The sequence below is a fragment of the Entelurus aequoreus genome, linkage group LG11, assembly GCF_033978785.1.
Source record: "Entelurus aequoreus isolate RoL-2023_Sb linkage group LG11, RoL_Eaeq_v1.1, whole genome shotgun sequence".
NCBI lineage: Eukaryota > Metazoa > Chordata > Actinopteri > Syngnathiformes > Syngnathidae > Entelurus > Entelurus aequoreus.
This window is the reverse complement of record NC_084741.1, coordinates 62969068-62986567: the sequence shown is the minus strand read 5'-3', so window position 1 is coordinate 62986567 and position 17500 is coordinate 62969068. Positions and strand designations below refer to the sequence as shown.

At 36.5% G+C, this 17500-nt stretch overlaps 1 long non-coding RNA gene across 1 annotated transcript in view; it reads left to right on the top strand.

Moving 5' to 3' along the window:
• The first annotated feature begins 1111 nt into the window (after nt 1–1111).
• LOC133660334 (uncharacterized) overlaps nt 1112–17500 on the top strand; it is an 89446-nt gene continuing 73057 nt past the window's right edge. The window contains exons 1-2 of the long non-coding RNA XR_009827807.1: nt 1112–1228; nt 11315–11375. This is a non-coding gene — a long non-coding RNA (uncharacterized LOC133660334). The remainder of the gene's footprint in view (nt 1229–11314; nt 11376–17500) is intronic.

The following is a 17500-nucleotide window of genomic DNA, read 5'->3' as shown; positions in this document are numbered from 1 at the left end:
TGCATATTTCCAGGCTTCCAAGGGCCACATATAAGGATGTGGCGAGCCAGATCTGGCCCGCGGGCCTTGAGTTTGACACCTAGTGGTTAGAGTGTCCGCCCCTGAGATCGGTAGGTCGTGAGTTCAAACCCCGCCCGAGTGATACCAAAGACTATAAAATTGGGACCCATTACCTCCCTGCTTGGCACTCAGCATCAAGGGTTGGAATTGGTGGTTAATCACCACAAAAATGATTCCCGGGCGCGGCCACCGCTGCTGCTCACTGCTCCCCTCACCTCCGAGGGGGTCATCAAGGGGGATGGGTCAAATGCAGAGAATAATTTCACCACACTTAGTGTGTGTGTGGCAATCATTGGTACTTTAACTTAACTTTAACTTTGTTGTGTGTGTGGTCAAATGCATAAGTTTGTCAAACTGTGAAAAAAAGAAATAAACATTCTGTCAAAAAAATTGGGGAGCTGTAGCTGGGGAGTGCACAGTGCTCTGAATGCAGCTATCTAGTACACAGCATTATTCACAGGGTAGCTTGGCAATGTCATTGTCGGGTGTGTTAATGTAAACGAGGGTCTAGTAAAAAAAACGATTGCTGACGTTGTGGAAGCTATAACATGAAGGACGGAAGTCAGTCACTTTAATAACATTCAACTGTGTGACAGTAAAATAAGCGCTCAAAAACAAACAACACACTTTGAGCCTTCTCAAGACTGCAAGTCAAAGTATTTAGTAAGGTTTATAATTGTATTAATTACAACGATAATATTTGCATAATTCAACTTCTATTGTTTATTATATTACAGACGGATTTGGGGCTTGCTTTGGTTGAAAAACACATGAGCACAGGACCTTGATAAAAAACGATATCTGTCATGACTTTTGTTTAGGTAACTATTTCTTATCCAGCACTCTTATTTGTGTTTCTACTTCTTATTTGCCTCCATTTGCCACCCCTTTTCCCCCTCATCTGAGCGCCACCTCCCTCACCTGTCCTTGATTAGCAATCTGGAGACACACCTGTCCCTGGTTGCCAGTCTAAAAGCCTCTTAAACCAGTCTTGTCTGTAAAATAAAACAACTATTTAAGAAATCAGACTAATTCAGTGCATGGAAATGTAGTGACTGGCAAACGAGAAACAATGAAACAGTCTCTAGAGGCAGGTGACACTGTTATATAAACCCTCCTGATTAGTGATCAGAGGCGGGTGAATCCACTTATCACGAATCAACTGCAGGTGAGGAAAACAGTGGTGAAATCACTGCGAGGCAAACAATATTTCTTATCTAAAAGTTTTAGTTTTTTTCTAAAAACATGTTAAAATGTTGCTGTTTTGTGGATTCAAGCATAGATGAAATGGATTTTAATGGGTGGAGCAGCTTTAAGATACGAGTGTCCAGAATTATGACTTTGGTCATGGAACGCAATGTGCTCTTTGGGTTGAGGCACCACTTTATGGGGAATTGTGCGAATGTAACTACGTGATTTACACTAATGTGGAGTCTTAAATGTGTCAAAATACCATATATCATAGGTGTCAAACTCAAGGCCTGGGTCAATAAAGTACTTAATATTTTCTCGTTAAATGTAATTGATTTTTTTTCATTTTGACAGAAAACATATAAGTACTGCTTGCAATTGCATACCTTTTAAACTTTAGTATCCAATATTGCAACAAATATTACAGTATGTTATCATACTTTCCAAACATGTTTTTTTCTAAATAAAAATAAATAAAAAATACTTAACTTTACAGCAAACTAAGTTTTTTTAGTTAAATTTTGTTGACTGAGCTGCCAGTTTTTGACTGTAAAATCTACAGTTGTTGTTTCTAACAGTGTATTACTGTAAATGGAAAGACAGTAAAAAAAATTTACAGTAAAAAAAAACTGGCTGCTAAATTGTCAGATTAAAAAAAAAAGAACTTGTACTGTTTTTTCCATTAACAATCTAATGTTGTAAAAAACAATGCAAATTTAACACAAAAATTCTGGCGACTAAGCTGACAGCTTTTTCCGTAACCCCCCCCCCAAAAAGTGGTACTGTTTTTCCATTTCCCCTAAAATGTTGTAAAAATTAATTAAAAAACACTATATTTTACTGTAAAAATTTGGTAAATGTAAAGTTTTTACTGTAAAATTGACAGTCTACTTAAAAAAAATGTATCTAATTAATAATAAAATCCAGAAGCAAATTCATACATTATTCGCTGTTAGAAGCGGCCCTCTGATTGCAGCCATAACTGCCATGTGGCCCTCAATGAAAACCAGTTTGACATCCCTGCCGTAATGGTCTTTGCTTTGTACCTTTTACATTTAAAGACTCCTGCCAATAAAATGTCTTTAAAATACTTAATATTTTTTCACTAAATATAATTGATTTTTTTCATTTTGACAGAAAACATATAAGTTACTGCTTGAAATTGCATACCTTTTAAACTTTAGTATCCAATATTGCAACAAATATTACAGTATGTTGTCATACTTTCCAAACATGTTTTTTCCTAAATAAAAATAAATAAAAATACTTAACTTTACAGCAAACTAAATTGAAAAAACTACTAGTTTTTTGAGTTAAATTTTGTTGACTGAGCTGCAGTTTTTGACTGTAAAATCTACAGTTGTTGTTTTTAACAGTGTATTACTGTAAATGGAAAGACAGTAAAAAAAATTTACAGTAAAAAAAAACTGGCTGCTAAATTGTCAGATTAAAAAAAAAGAACTTGTACTGTTTTTTCCATTAACAATCTAATGTTGTAAAAAACAATGTAAATTTAACACAAAAATTCTGGCGACTAAGCTGCCAGCTTTTTCCGTAACCCCCCCCCCCCAAAAAGTGGTACTGTTTTTTCCATTTACCATAAAATGTTGTAAAAAATAAATAAAAAAAACATTATATTTTACAGTAAAATTTGGTAAATGTAAAGTTTTTACTGTAAAATTGACAGTCTACTTAAATTTTTTTTATCTAATTAATAATAAAATCCAGAAGCAAATTCATACATTATTCGCTGTTAGAAGCGGCCCTCTGATTGCAGCCATAACTGCCATGTGGCCCTCAATGAAAACCAGTTTGACATCCCTGCCGTATGGTCTTTGCTTTGTACCTTTACATTTAAAGACTCCTGCCAATAAAATGTCTTTTAAAATACTTAATATTTTTTCACTAAATATAATTGATTTTTTTCATTTTGACAGAAAACATATAAGTACTGCTTGAAATTGCATACCTTTTAAACTTTAGTATCCAATATTGCAACAAATATTACAGTATGTTATCATACTTTCCAAACATGTTTTTTTTCTAAATAAAAATAAATAAAAAATACTTAACTTTACAGCAAACTAAATTGAAAAAAACTACTAGTTTTTTTAGTTAAATTTTGTTGACTGAGCTGCCAGTTTTTGACTGTAAAATCTACAGTTGTTGTTTTTAACAGTGTATTACTGTAAATGGAAAGACAGTAAAAAAAAATTACAGTAAAAAAAACTGGCTGCTAAATTGTCAGATAAAAAAAAAGAACTTGTACTGTTTTTTCCATTAACAATCTAATGTTGTAAAAAACAATGTAAATTCAACACAAAAATTCTGGCGACTAAGCTGACAGCTTTTTCCGTAACCCCCCCCCCCCCCAAAAAAAGTGGTACTGTTTTTCCATTTACCATAAAATGTTGTAAAAAATAAATAAAAAAAGCACTATATTTTACAGTAAAATTGGTATATCTAAAGTTTTTACTGTAAAATTGTCAGTCTACTTAAAAACAATGTATCTAATTAATAATAAAATCCAGAAGCAAATTCATACATTATTCGCTGTTAGAAGCGGCCCTCTGATTGCAGCCATAACTGCCATGTGGCCCTCAATGAAAACCAGTTTGACATCCCTGCCGTATGGTCTTTGCTTTGTACCTTTTACATTTAAAGACTCCTGCCAATAAAATGTCTTTAAAATACTTAATATTTTTTCACTAAATATAATTGATTTTTTTCATTTTGACAGAAAAAATATAAGTACTGCTTGAAATTGCATACCTTTTAAACTTTAATATCCAATATTGCAACAAATATTACAGTATGTTATCATACTTTCCAAACATGTTTTTGTCTAAATAAAAATAAATAAAAAATACTTAACTTTACAGCAAACTAAATTGAAAAAAACTACTAGTTTTTTTAGTTAAATTTTGTTGACTGAGCTGCCAGTTTTTGACTGTAAAATCTACAGTTGTTGTTTCTAACAGTGTATTACTGTAAATGGAAAGACAGTAAAAAAAATTTACAGTAAAAAAAAAAACTGGCTGCTAAATTGTCAGATTAAAAAAAAAGAACTTGTAGTGTTTTTTTTCCATTAACAATCTAATGTTGTAAAAAACAATGTAAATTTAACACAAAAATTCTGGCGACTAAGCTGACAGCTTTTTCCGTAACCCCCCCCCCCCCCAAAAAAAGTGGTACTGTTTTTTCCATTTACCATAAAATGTTGTAAAAAATAAATAAAAAAACACTATATTTTACAGTAAAATTTGGTATATGTAAAGTTTTTACTGTAAAATTGACAGTCTACTTAAAAAAAATGTATCTAATTAATAATAAAATCCAGAAGCAAATTCATACATTATTCGCTGTTAGAAGCGGCCCTCTGATTGCAGCCATAACTGCCATGTGGCCCTCAATGAAAACCAGTTTGACATCCCTGCCGTATGGTCTTTGCTTTGTACCTTTTACATTTAAAGACTCCTGCCAATAAAATGTCTTTAAAATACTTAATATTTTTTCACTAAATATAATTGATTTTTTTCATTTTGACAGAAAAAATATAAGTACTGCTTGAAATTGCTTACCTTTTAAACTTTAGTATCCAATATTGCAACAAATATTACAGTATGTTATCATACTTTCCAAACATGTTTTTTTCTAAATAAAAAAAAATAAAAAAATACTTAACTTTACAGCAAACTAAATTGAAAAAAACTACTAGTTTTTTGAGTTAAATTTTGTTGACTGAGCTGCCAGTTTTTGACTGTAAAATCTACAGTTGTTGTTTCTAACAGTGTATTACTGTAAATGGAAAGACAGTAAAAAAAATTTACAGTAAAAAAAACTGGCTGCTAAATTGTCAGATTAAAAAAAAAGAACTTGTACTGTTTTTTCCATTAACAATCTAATGTTGTAAAAAACAATGTAAATTTAACACAAAAATTCTGGCGACTAAGCTGACAGCTTTTTCCGTAACCCCCCCCCCCCCCCAAAAAAAGTGGTACTGTTTTTCCATTTACCATAAAATGTTGTAAAAAATAAATAAAAAAGCACTATATTTTACAGTAAAATTTGGTATATCTAAAGTTTTTACTGTAAAATTGTCAGTCTACTTAAAAACAATGTATCTAATTAATAATAAAATCCAGAAGCAAATTCATACATTATTCGCTGTTAGAAGCGGCCCTCTGATTGCAGCCATAACTGCCATGTGGCCCTCAATGAAAACCAGTTTGACATCCCTGCCGTATGGTCTTTGCTTTGTACCTTTTACATTTAAAGACTCCTGCCAATAAAATGTCTTTAAAATACTTAATATTTTTTCACTTAATATAATTGATTTTTTTCATTTTGACAGAAAAAATATTTGTACTGCTTGAAATTGCTTACCTTTTTAAACTTTAATATCCAATATTGCAACAAATATTACAGTATATTATCATACTTTCCAAACATGTTTTGGTCTAAATAAATAAAAAATACTTAACTTTACAGCAAACTACCCATCAAATTAATAAAAATGACAATACATTTTACGTTGTTCTTTACAGCATATTACTGTCAATTGAAAACAACTACTACTGCTTTTTGCGTTAAAATGATGTTGACTGGGCTGCCAGTTTTTGACTGTACAATCTACGGTTGTTGTTTTAACCGTGTATTACTGTAAATGGAAAGACGGTAAATTTGTTTTTACGATAGAAAAACTGCCAGCTAAGCTTGTACTGTTTTTCCGTTAACAATCTAATGTTGTAAAAACTAATGTAAATTTAACACAAAAATTCTGTCGACTAAGCTGCCAGCTTTTTCCGTAACCCCCCCCCCCCCCAAAAAAAAAAAAAAACAGTGGTACTGTTTTTCCATTTATCGTAAAATGTTGTAAAAAAAAAAAAAAAACTATATTTTACTGTAAAATTTGGTAAATGTAAAGTTTTTACTGTAAAATGTACAGTCTACTTAAAACAGTGTATATAATTAATAATGAAATCCAGTGGCAAATTCATACATTATTTGCTGTTACAAGCGGCCCTCAATGAAAACCAGTTCGACATCCCTGCCATATACACTAATTGTGGTCTTTGCTTTGTACCTTTTACATCTAAAGACTCCTGCCTCTGAAGATCCATTCAAATCTAATTATTAACATTTCATCTTACGCATCATTTTTTTTGACTTTCTACACACTTTAGTTGGAAACCTCTACTCATGTGCCCTACTTTGTCAGGTTACATCAGTAGTCCCCAACCTTTTTGTAGCTGCGGACCGGTCAACGCTTGAAAATTTGTCCCACGGACCGGGGGTGGGGAGGGGGTATTTATTTATTTATTTATTTTTTGTCATAAAGAAATACAATCATGTATGTGTGCTTACGGACTGTATCCCTGCAGACTGTATTGATCTATATTGATATATAATGTAAGAACCAGAAATATTAATAACACAAAGAAACAACCCGGGACGGGTCGGCGTGGCGAAGTTGGTAGAGTGGCCGTGCCAGCAATCGGAGGGTTGCTGGTTACTGGGGTTCAATCCCCACCTTCTACCATCCTAGTCACGTCCGTTGTGTCCTCGGGCAAGACACTTCACCCTTGCTCCTGATGGGTGCTGGTTAGCGCCTTGCATGGCAGCTCCCGCCATCAGTGTGTGAATGTGTGTGTGAATGGGTGAATGTGGAAATAGTGTCAAAGCGCTTTGAGTACCTTGAAGGTAGAAAAGCGCTATACAAGTATAACCCATTTATCATAATTTATCATTAACCCTTTTGTGCGAATGAGTGTGAATGAGTGTAAATGGGGGAGGGAAGTTTTTTGGGTCGGTGCACTAATTGTAAGTGTATCTTGTGGTTTTTATGTTGATTTAATTATTCAAAAAAAAAAAAAAAAAAAAAATATATATATATATATATATATATATATATATATATATATATATATATATATATATATATATATATATATATATATATATATATATATATATATAATTATTTTTTAATTTTTTTTTATTGTATTTATTTTTTTAATTTCTTGAGCGGCCCGGTACCAATCGATCCACGGACCGGTGGTTGGGGACCACTGGGTTACATGATCTAGCTCTAGCTCAGCTTGTCCCAATCCAACAGGGATAGTTGGCTCCAAATCAAGGTCAGTTTGAGAGACAATGCCCCATTCAAGTAAGGGGGTTCAGTCTCTATGGGGGAACTGAGACTTACTTCACTGCTGGTGCTCTTACGAAGCTGTGCAGGAAACAACACACATAGGGAGACGTTTCAAACAGTGGTCTTTCTCTGTGATCGCTGTGAACACACAAATGAAATAAGTTCACTAAAACCTGGCAGTGCTATAAAGATATCAGAAATTATTTTGATTTGACTTTTCATCTGGTTCATTTAGATCCCTATCAGGGTTGTAAAACAATGAACAGCAACTATGCAGAGGAAGTCACGCATCCACTCACTTCCATAAATCCCCCATTCGCTCAAGCAAGCGCCAACTCTTTATTGACTGAACTTAACGATGCAATTATCTCCTTTCATTGAAACATTTTCTGCACCACGGTCATGTGGACCGTGCCAGACCTGCAGTGCCAGGAGGTCAAAGCTGACACTTTATTCACTCGGACATCAAGTTATCAAAGCAAAAGCTAGGCCTGTAAGGACTTCGTGACAAGGTTTTGGGTTAAATACAAAATACACTATATTGCCAAAAGTATTTGGCCACCCATCCAAATGATCAGAATCAGGTGTCCTAATCATTTGGCCCGGCCACAGGTGTATAAAATCAAGCACTTAGGCATGGAGACTGTTTCTACAAACATTTGTGAAAGAATGGGCCGCTCTCAGGAGCTCAGTGGAGACGCCTTCTCTGGAGTGATGAATCACGCTTTTCCATCTGGCAATCTGTTGAGCCAGTCTGGGTTTGGAGGTTGCCAGGAGAACGGTACATTTCGGACTGCATTGTGCCGAGTGTGAAATTTGGTGGAGGAGGAATTATGGTGTGGGGTTGTTTTTCAGGAGTTGGGCTTGGTCCCTTAGTTCCAGTGAAAGGAACTTTGAATGCTCCAGGATACCAAAACATTTTTGGACAATTCCATGCTCCCAACCTTGTGTGACTGTGCACCCGTGCACAAAGCAAGGTCCTTAAAGACATGGATGACAGAGTCTGGTGTGGATTAATTTGACTGGCCTGCACAGAGTCCTGACCTGAACCCGATAGAACACTGATTTTCAACCTTTTTTGAGCCGTGGCACACTTTTTACATTAACAAAATCCTGGGGCACACCGTCAACCAAAATGACACTCTAACACAGTATATAATACATCCATCCATCCATCCTCTTCCACTTATCCGAAGTCGGGTCACGGGGGCAGCAGCCTAAGCAGGGAAGCCCAGACTTCCCTCTCCCCAGCCACTTCGTCCAGCTCTTCCCGGGGGATCCCGAGGTGTTCCCAGGCCAGACGGGAGACATAGTCTTCCCAACGTGTCCTGGGTCTTCCCCGTGGCCTCCTACCGGTCGGACGTGCCCTAAACACCTCCCTAGGGAGGCGTTTGGGTGACATCCTGACCAGATGCCCGAACCACCTCATCTATATAGTTAATAATATAGTTTCTAAATGTATTTATACTCACCTAGTGTGAAACCTGGGCCTGTTTCGATGAACACAAAATGGGCGTATTGCCTCGAGCTCACCGTCTTGTCTTTTTTAATTTTGTCGACCACTCATACTAGGGCAGGGGTCGGCAACCCAAAATGTTGAAAGAGCCATATTGGACCAAAAATACAAAAAAAAAATCTGTCTGGAGCCGCAAAAAATTAAAAGCCATATTACATGTGTCATGAGATATAAATTTAATTAAGAGGACTTAAAGGAAACTAAATGAGCTCAAATATAGCTACAAATGAGGCATAATGATGCAATATGTACATATCGCTAGCCTAAATAGCATGTTAGCATCGATTAGCTTGCAGTCATGCAGTGACCAAATATGTCTGATTAGCACTCCACACAAGTCAATAACATCAACAAAACTCACCTTTGTGCACTCACGCTCGACGTTAAAAGTGTGGTGGACAAAATGAGACAGAAAAAGTGGCATAAAACACGTCCTAGAAAGTCGGAGAAATTTATACATGTAAACAAACTATACGGTGAGTTCAAGGACCGCCAAAATAAGTAGGACAAAACGGCGCTCGCCAAATACTCGAATGAGTGAAGCATATTTAATATAAACAGTGTGATTTATAACAATTAGGGAGGTTTGTGTCATGTTTGTCCTCCTACAGAAACCATACTAAAACAAAAAAATACATTTTTTCCCCTCATCTTTTTCCATTCTTCATACATTTTTGAAAAATCTCCAGAGAGCCACTAGGGCGGCGCTAAAGAGCCGCATGCGGCTCTAGAGCCGCGGGTTGCCGACCCCCGTACTAGGGCCTTCATCTGGGTCAGAATTTTGTCCAGGACCCTGTTCGGCATTTGCATTTTCCCTTCTCCAAAACTTCTCCATCACTGTCACTTGCTCGCCTCCTCTTGCTGCGATCCCAAACTGTCACTGTCACGTGTCGCGCAGCGCTAACTCGTTTGTCTTTACGGGTATTTATCGCCCTCTGCTGCCACCTACTGAAATAGAAGAGTATTACACTATCTGCCGCACTTTATCACAGCACAGACACCCGACAATGGTTAATTAGGAGATATTACATAATTTCCCACGGCACACCTGACGATCCCTCACGGTACACTAGTGCGCCGCGGCACACTGGTTGAAAATCACTGCGATAGAACACCTTTGGGATGAATTAGAACGGAGACTGAGAGCCTGGCCTTCTCGACCAACATCAGTGTGTGACCTCACCAATGCGCTTTTGGAAGAATGGCGGGAAACTTCCTATAAACACACTCCGCAACCTTGTGGACAGCCTTCCTAGAAGAGTTGAAGCTGTAATATTTGCAAAAGGTCATATTGAACTCTATGGGTTAGGAATGGGATGGCACTTCAAGTTCATATGTGAGTCAAGGCAGGCTGCCAAATACTTTTTGGCGTTATAGTGTATATAAGAATGGAAATTGGGGGTAAAACTTGTAAAAGGCTAACACTTTGCTTCCTGGTTAAATTGAGCTAGGGACCAAACCCTCAACCCGATAACACTGATAATGCAGAAGGGTCATTATTCAGCAGTGTTTACGTCGTTTAACAAAAGTGATGCAGGACTACAGAGAACTGCTGCTATTCTAGCCATATCAACAAATTGCAACATAAAGATGTATTTTTCTGTAATTGATTCCCAACTCTATATAAATGTGGTTGCACCAAAAGACCTAACAAACCTTACAGAATTTCTTCACAGCAAACAAAAATGTAAGATCAAAACCAGTTGTTCCTGAAGTATGAGCAGAAGATACATTGACTTTATGGATTTTCTGTTAAGGCGTGTCATATTCCCTAACATACTTTCCAATCCCCATTCAACAATACCAGTCAGTGGTCACGCATCATAACTGTCTTCAGTTATCTTTGAATCACACATCCTCCCTGATTTCGCCTTGCGCAGCGATAATATCCACAATTTCAAATGCCCAGACAATTTTGCATTGCTATAACATCACTCATACTTTAGTGTGAACTTTTGCACTCTTCAGTAAATAAATGAAAAAAAAAACTCTTTAAATAACCAGGACCAAAATAAAATTGAAAAAGTCAGTAGCTAAAAGGGCTATAACTTGTTATGTCACTCTTGTAACCAGTATGTAGTGCTCAATACTAGAACCTTTGCATAGATCTGTGAAAAAGGGTAGTCCATGCTACCCACGTCCAATACAGGCAGACCGCTCTATTCACATGGATTAACGTGGACCCCGACTTAAACGAGTTGAAAAACGTATTCGGGTGTTACCATGTAGTGGTCAATTGTACGGAATACGTACTGTACTGTGTAATCTACTAATAAAAGTCTTAATCAATCAAAGACAGAAGGCAGGGACTTTATTGTTTATGGGAAAATTGTCATTTACAGTACCTCACCTGTTTTCCAGTCTTTGTGCCACAACTTTGTTTTCTCTTTCAGTTCAAAGTTTGCTGTTCCTGGGCATGACGGCAGAATGGTTTCTTGTCTTCCGGATGCGCCCGTGAGTTTTCTTAGTTCAGTCTGTCCCTATTGTCTGTGAGCTAGTTGTTATATATTATACAGTCGTGGTCAAACGTTTATACCCAGCAATATGTTTGGAGGAGAAAAGGTGAGACCTTTAATCACAGGAACACCAATCTCTACCGTCAAGCATGGTGGTGGTAGTATTATGCTCTGGGCCTGTTTTGCTGCCAATGGAACTGGTGCTTTACAGAGAGTAAATGGGACAATGAAAAAGGGGGATTACCTCCAAATTCTTCAGGACAACCTAAAATCATCAGCCCTGAGGTTGGGTGTTGGGCGCGGTTGGGTGTTCAAACACACAAACACACGTCAAAAGTGGTAAAGGAATGGCTAAATCAAGCTATAATTAAGGTTTTGGAATGGCTTTCCCAAATTCCTGACTTAAATGTGTGGACAATGCTGAAGAAACAAGTCCATGTCTGAAAACCAGCACATTTAGCTGAACTGCACCAATTTTGTCAAGAGGAGTGGTCAAAAATGACTGTAATCTACCTAATCAGATAAAGCACAGGTGTCAAACTCAAGGCCCGCCACATCATTTTAAATGGCTTTTGAAAGCTTGGAAATAATATGCTTTATGTAAGTACTTTATTTTTCTTAATTTTTCTATTTTGCCAGAAAAAAAGACTTGTACCGCATGCAGTTATATATCTTTTAAACTTTATCTCTCTAATAATGTAACAGATATTATATTATCATACATTCGAAACATTTTTGGGGTAAAAACATACATAAATATCTACTTAGCCTTATGATTTCAAAGCAAGTTATCCATCAAATTGTACACTGTAAACATGACAATATACTGTTTATATTTTTTTTCAGAATCCTACCGTAAGAAAAAAACGCTGGTACCATTTTTACATTTACAGTAATACACTGTGAAAACCGCAACCATATTTTTTTTAATGAAAAGAACATGAAAAACTGGCAGCTCAATTACCAGAATTTTACAGTAAAATAAAGTGTGAATACTGTACATTTTATGGTAAAATTCTAAAAAAAAATTCCCCGCATAATCTACAGATTTTTTTTCTTACAGTGTAAGTAAAATATACATTTACTAATCAAACGCGTAGGTAATCGAGTGACAATATCATGCGGCTAATCCTTGTACATGTATGTTTCCATTATTAATGTTACAAGCGGCCGAGGCTCTGAGGGCAGCCAAAACTTCAATGTGGCCCTCAATGAAAACCAGTTTGACACCCCTGAGATAAAGCATCAAATACAATCAATTTGATACCTAACTACTCTCAGTATTAAGACAGTGACAGTAACTTTTATTACAAGATATTATTCTGTCCATCCATATTGTTTTACAAATAACTTCAAAGCTGCCAAACTCTGTACCTTGTCTATGTTTTATCCCAACTCAATGGCATTTTCAGCACCGATAGAGTTATGGAAAATATTAGAACTTTTCTCATTCTTAGTTGACTTGAAATATTTACCATCATTGATGTTGTACACTCATACGGATCAATGAGCACACACATGGTCGTTTAAGGCATAAAACATGAAAAGGCCCAATAATTCCAGGGGAGGAAAAGGATATTTTACATGCTCATATTTGGATGTCACATGATAAGTAATAATTTTATATAACTTGATCTCAGTGGAATGTTGAGATGCTCCTGTTTGAACGGGTTGAATTTGACACACACGCAACCACACACACACACACACACACACACACACACACACACACACACACACACACACACACACACACACACACACACACACACACACACACACACACACACACACACACACACACACACACACACACACACACACACACACACACACACAGAGACAAGTGCAGATAGGAATTGATGAATGAATTGGCAGACCTCGAATTTTTACTTTTTAAGGTCAAGGCAAGTGTTGCTTTAAAGGAGGGCTCATATTTTAGGGCACTAAGGCAAGTTGAAAGGGCATCAAGGCAAACATTTTATTTCGAGGCAGGGGCTCCAAAGCATGTGTGTATATATATATATATATATATATGTATATATATATATATATATATATATATATATATATATATATATATATATATATATATATATATATATATATATATATATATATACTGTATATACCGTACTTTTCTGATTATAAGTCGCTCCGGAGTATAAATCGCACCGGCCGAAAATGCATAATAAAGAAGAAAAAAAACATATAAGTCGCACTAGAGCGGGGGTCGGCAACCCGCGGCTCTAGAGCCGCATGCGGCTCTTTAGCGCCGCCCTAGTGGCTCTCTGGAGATTTTTCAAAAATGTATGAAGAATGGAAAAAGATGAGGGGAAAAAATGTATTTTTTTGTTTTAGTATGGTTTCTGTAGGAGGACAAACATGACACAAACCTCCCTAATTGTTATAAATCACACTGTTTATATTAAATATGCTTCACTCATTCGAGTATTTGGCGAGCGCCGTTTTGTCCTACTTGTCCTTGAACTCACCGTATAGTTTGTTTACATGTATACATTTCTCCGACTTTCTAGGACGTGTTTTATGCCACTTTTTCTGTCTCATTTTGTCCACCACACTTTTAACGTCGTGCGTGAAGGCACAAAGGTGAGTTTTGTTGATGTTATTGACTTGTGTGGAGTGCTAATCAGACATATTTAGTCACTGCATGACTGCAAGCTAATCGATGCTAACATGCTATTTAGGCTAGCGATATATACATATTGCATCATTATGCCTCATTTGTAGCTATATTTGAACTCATTTAGTTTCCTTTAAGTCCTCTTAATTAAATTTATATCTCATGACACACTATCTGTATGTAATATGGCTTTTAATTTTTTGCGGCTCCAGACAGATTTTTTTTTGTATTTTTGGTCCAATATGGCTCTTTCAACATTTTGGGTTGCCGACCCCTGCACTAGAGTATAAGTCGCATTTTTGGGTGACATTTATTTCATAAAATCCAACACCAAGAATAAACATTTGAAAGGCAATTTAAAATAAATAAAGAATAGTGAACAACAGGCTGAATAAGTGTACGTTATATGATGCATAAATAACCAACTGAGAACGTGCTGATATACGCCTAGTCTCTTACGTGAATGAGATAAATAATAATTATTTGATATTTTATGGTAATGTGTTAATAATTTCACACATAAATCGCTCCAGAGTATAAATCGCACCCCCGGCCAAACTATAAAAAAAACTGTGATTTATAATCCGAAAAATACGGCATATTCATGCTCTCATTAATTATTTTCATAGTTAACACCTACTAAAACAACAAGATAGTAAAATAAAATGACAGTTTCAAGATGTATTTTCTCATAATTGATTCATACAGTCGTATGAAATGCAGCTATAACTTATCATATTACAAACACAAACAAATATACTGTATATAATTAGATTACATATATATAAACATTTATACACATTATACATGAATTTGGCTGGAAAAAAAAAAGGCATAGTGTCCCCTTACGCCGGCCTACCTGGCCGGTCTAGGGGGGCGGGCATGTGCCAATTTGCTTTCTTTCTGCCTTTCGCCTGAATACAAAAAATAAAAAAATAAATAAATTTAAAAAAAATAAAATATATATATATATATTTATATATAATACACATTTATCAGAAGAAAAAATGGGCATAGTGTCCTCTTGCGCCCTACCTGGCCGGTGCTACGGGCCATGTGCCCAGTTGTTATCCCCCTTTCCCTCAAAATATATATATACACTACCGTTCAAAAGTTTGGGGTCACCCAAACAATTTTGTGGAATAGCCTTCATTTCTAAGAACAAGATTAGACTGTCGAGTTTCAGATGAAAGTTCTCTTTTTCTGGCCATTTTGAGCGTTTAATTGACCCCACAAATGTGATGCTCCAGAAACTCAATCTGCTCAAAGGAAGGTCAGTTTTGTAGCTTCTGTAACGAGCTAAACTGTTTTCAGATGTGTGAACATGATTGCACAAGGGTTTTCTAATCATCAATTAGCCTTCTGAGCCAATGAGCAAACACATTGTACCATTAGAACACTGGAGTGATAGTTGCTGGAAATGGACCTCTATACACCTATGTAGATATTGCACCAAAAACCAGACATTTGCAGCTAGAATAGTCATTTACCACATTAGCAATGTATAGAGTGTATTTCTTTAAAGTTAAGACTAGTTTAAAGTTATCTTCATTGAAAAGTACAGTGCTTTTCCTTCAAAAATAAGGACATTTCAATGTGACCCCAAACTTTTGAACGGTAGTGTGTATATATATATATATTATATTCATACATACACACACACACAAGTATATTATATACAATAAATTGAAATAGACTGTATCATATAGTATATGACCTAACTTGTGGTAAACTTTGGTAAAGTTGTGTATAAACAAATAATAAAAACGCCATGCAATTTTCATTCCATTATTGTTTACATCAGTGACTGATGGTCAACCTTTACAAAAAAGTAAACAAATCCACGCGCGTTCCACACAATGTCGTTGACAGCCACGAATCAAAATAAACATTCACGATACAGCACGTAAACGACGTTGACAGGTCTATAACTGCTGAGTTTCGAGGAGACCAATTTTTGAAGCTTTTCAGTGGAATTCTTTCCCATTCTTGCTTGATGTACAGCTTAAGTTGTTCAACAGTCCGGGGTCTCAGTTGACATATTTTAGGCTTCATAATGCGCCACACATTTTAAATGGGACATGGGTCTGGACTACAGGCAGGCCAGTCTAGTACCCGCACTCTTTTACTATGAAGCCACGCTGTTGTAACACGTGGCTTGGCATTGTCTTGCTGAAATAAGCAGGGGCGTCCATGATAACGTTGCTTGGATGGCAATATATATTGCTCCAAAACCTGTATGTACCTTTCAGCATTAATGGTGCCTTCACAGATGTGCAAGTTACCCATGCCTTGGGCACTAATACACCCCCATGCCATCACAGATGCTGACTTTTGAACTTTACGCCAAAACAATCCGGATGGTTCTTTTCCTCTTTGTCCGGAGAACACGACGTCCACAGTTTCCAAAAACAATTTGAAAAGTGGACTCGTCAGACCACAGAACACTTTTTCCACTTTGCGTCAGTCCATCTTAGATGAGCTCGGGCCCAGTGAAGCCGGCAGCGCTTCTGGGTGTTGTTGATAAATGGCTTTGACTTTGCATAGTAGAGTTTTAACTTGCACTTACAGATGTAGCGACAAACTGTAGTTACTGACAGTGGTTTTCTGAAGTGTTCCTGAGCCCATGAGGTGATATCCTTTACACACTGATGTCACTTTTTGATGCAGTACCCCGCCTGAAGGATCGAAGGTCACAGGCTTAGCCACTTACGTGCAGTGATTTCTCCAGATTCTCTGAACATTTTGATGATATTACAGATGGCAGATGTGAAATCCCTTAATTCCTTGCAATAGCTCGTTGAGAAATGTTGTTCTTAAACTGTTCAACAATTTGCTCACGCATTTGTTCACAAAGTGGTGACCCTCGCCCCATCCTTGTTTGTGAATGACCGAGCATTTCATGGAATCTACTTTTATAGCCAATCATGGCACCCACCTGTTACAAATTAGCCCGTTCACCTGTGGGATGTTCCCAAATAAGTGTTTGATGAGCATTTCCTCGACTTTCTCAGTATTTTTTGCCACTTGTGCCAGCTTTTTTGAAACATGTTGCAGGCATCAACTTCCAAATGAGCTAATATTTGCAAAAGATAACAACGTTTTCCAGTTCGAAAGTTAAAGTATCTTGTCTTTGCAGTGTTTTCAATTGAATATAGGTTGAAAGGGGTTTGCAAATCATTGTATTCTGTTTTTATTTAGCATTTACGCAACGTGCCAACTTCACTGGCTTTGGGTTTTGTACCTTCCATTTTTTGTAGAGAATGTTTTCAAATTTTTACACTGCGACAAACCATCCCTTTTTGTTAGTTTGTTTCTGATTTGTACATCGATAGTTAATCCATGTTCCATTTGCGCCACATTTTGGAAATCCAGCTCATTGTCTGTCTCTCCATTCGGGTCCAATATTTGCTTATTGGGGGGGTTTTGTGTGAATGTGCACACAGTTCCCACCTCTTTGTAAACGGCAAAGTCTTATT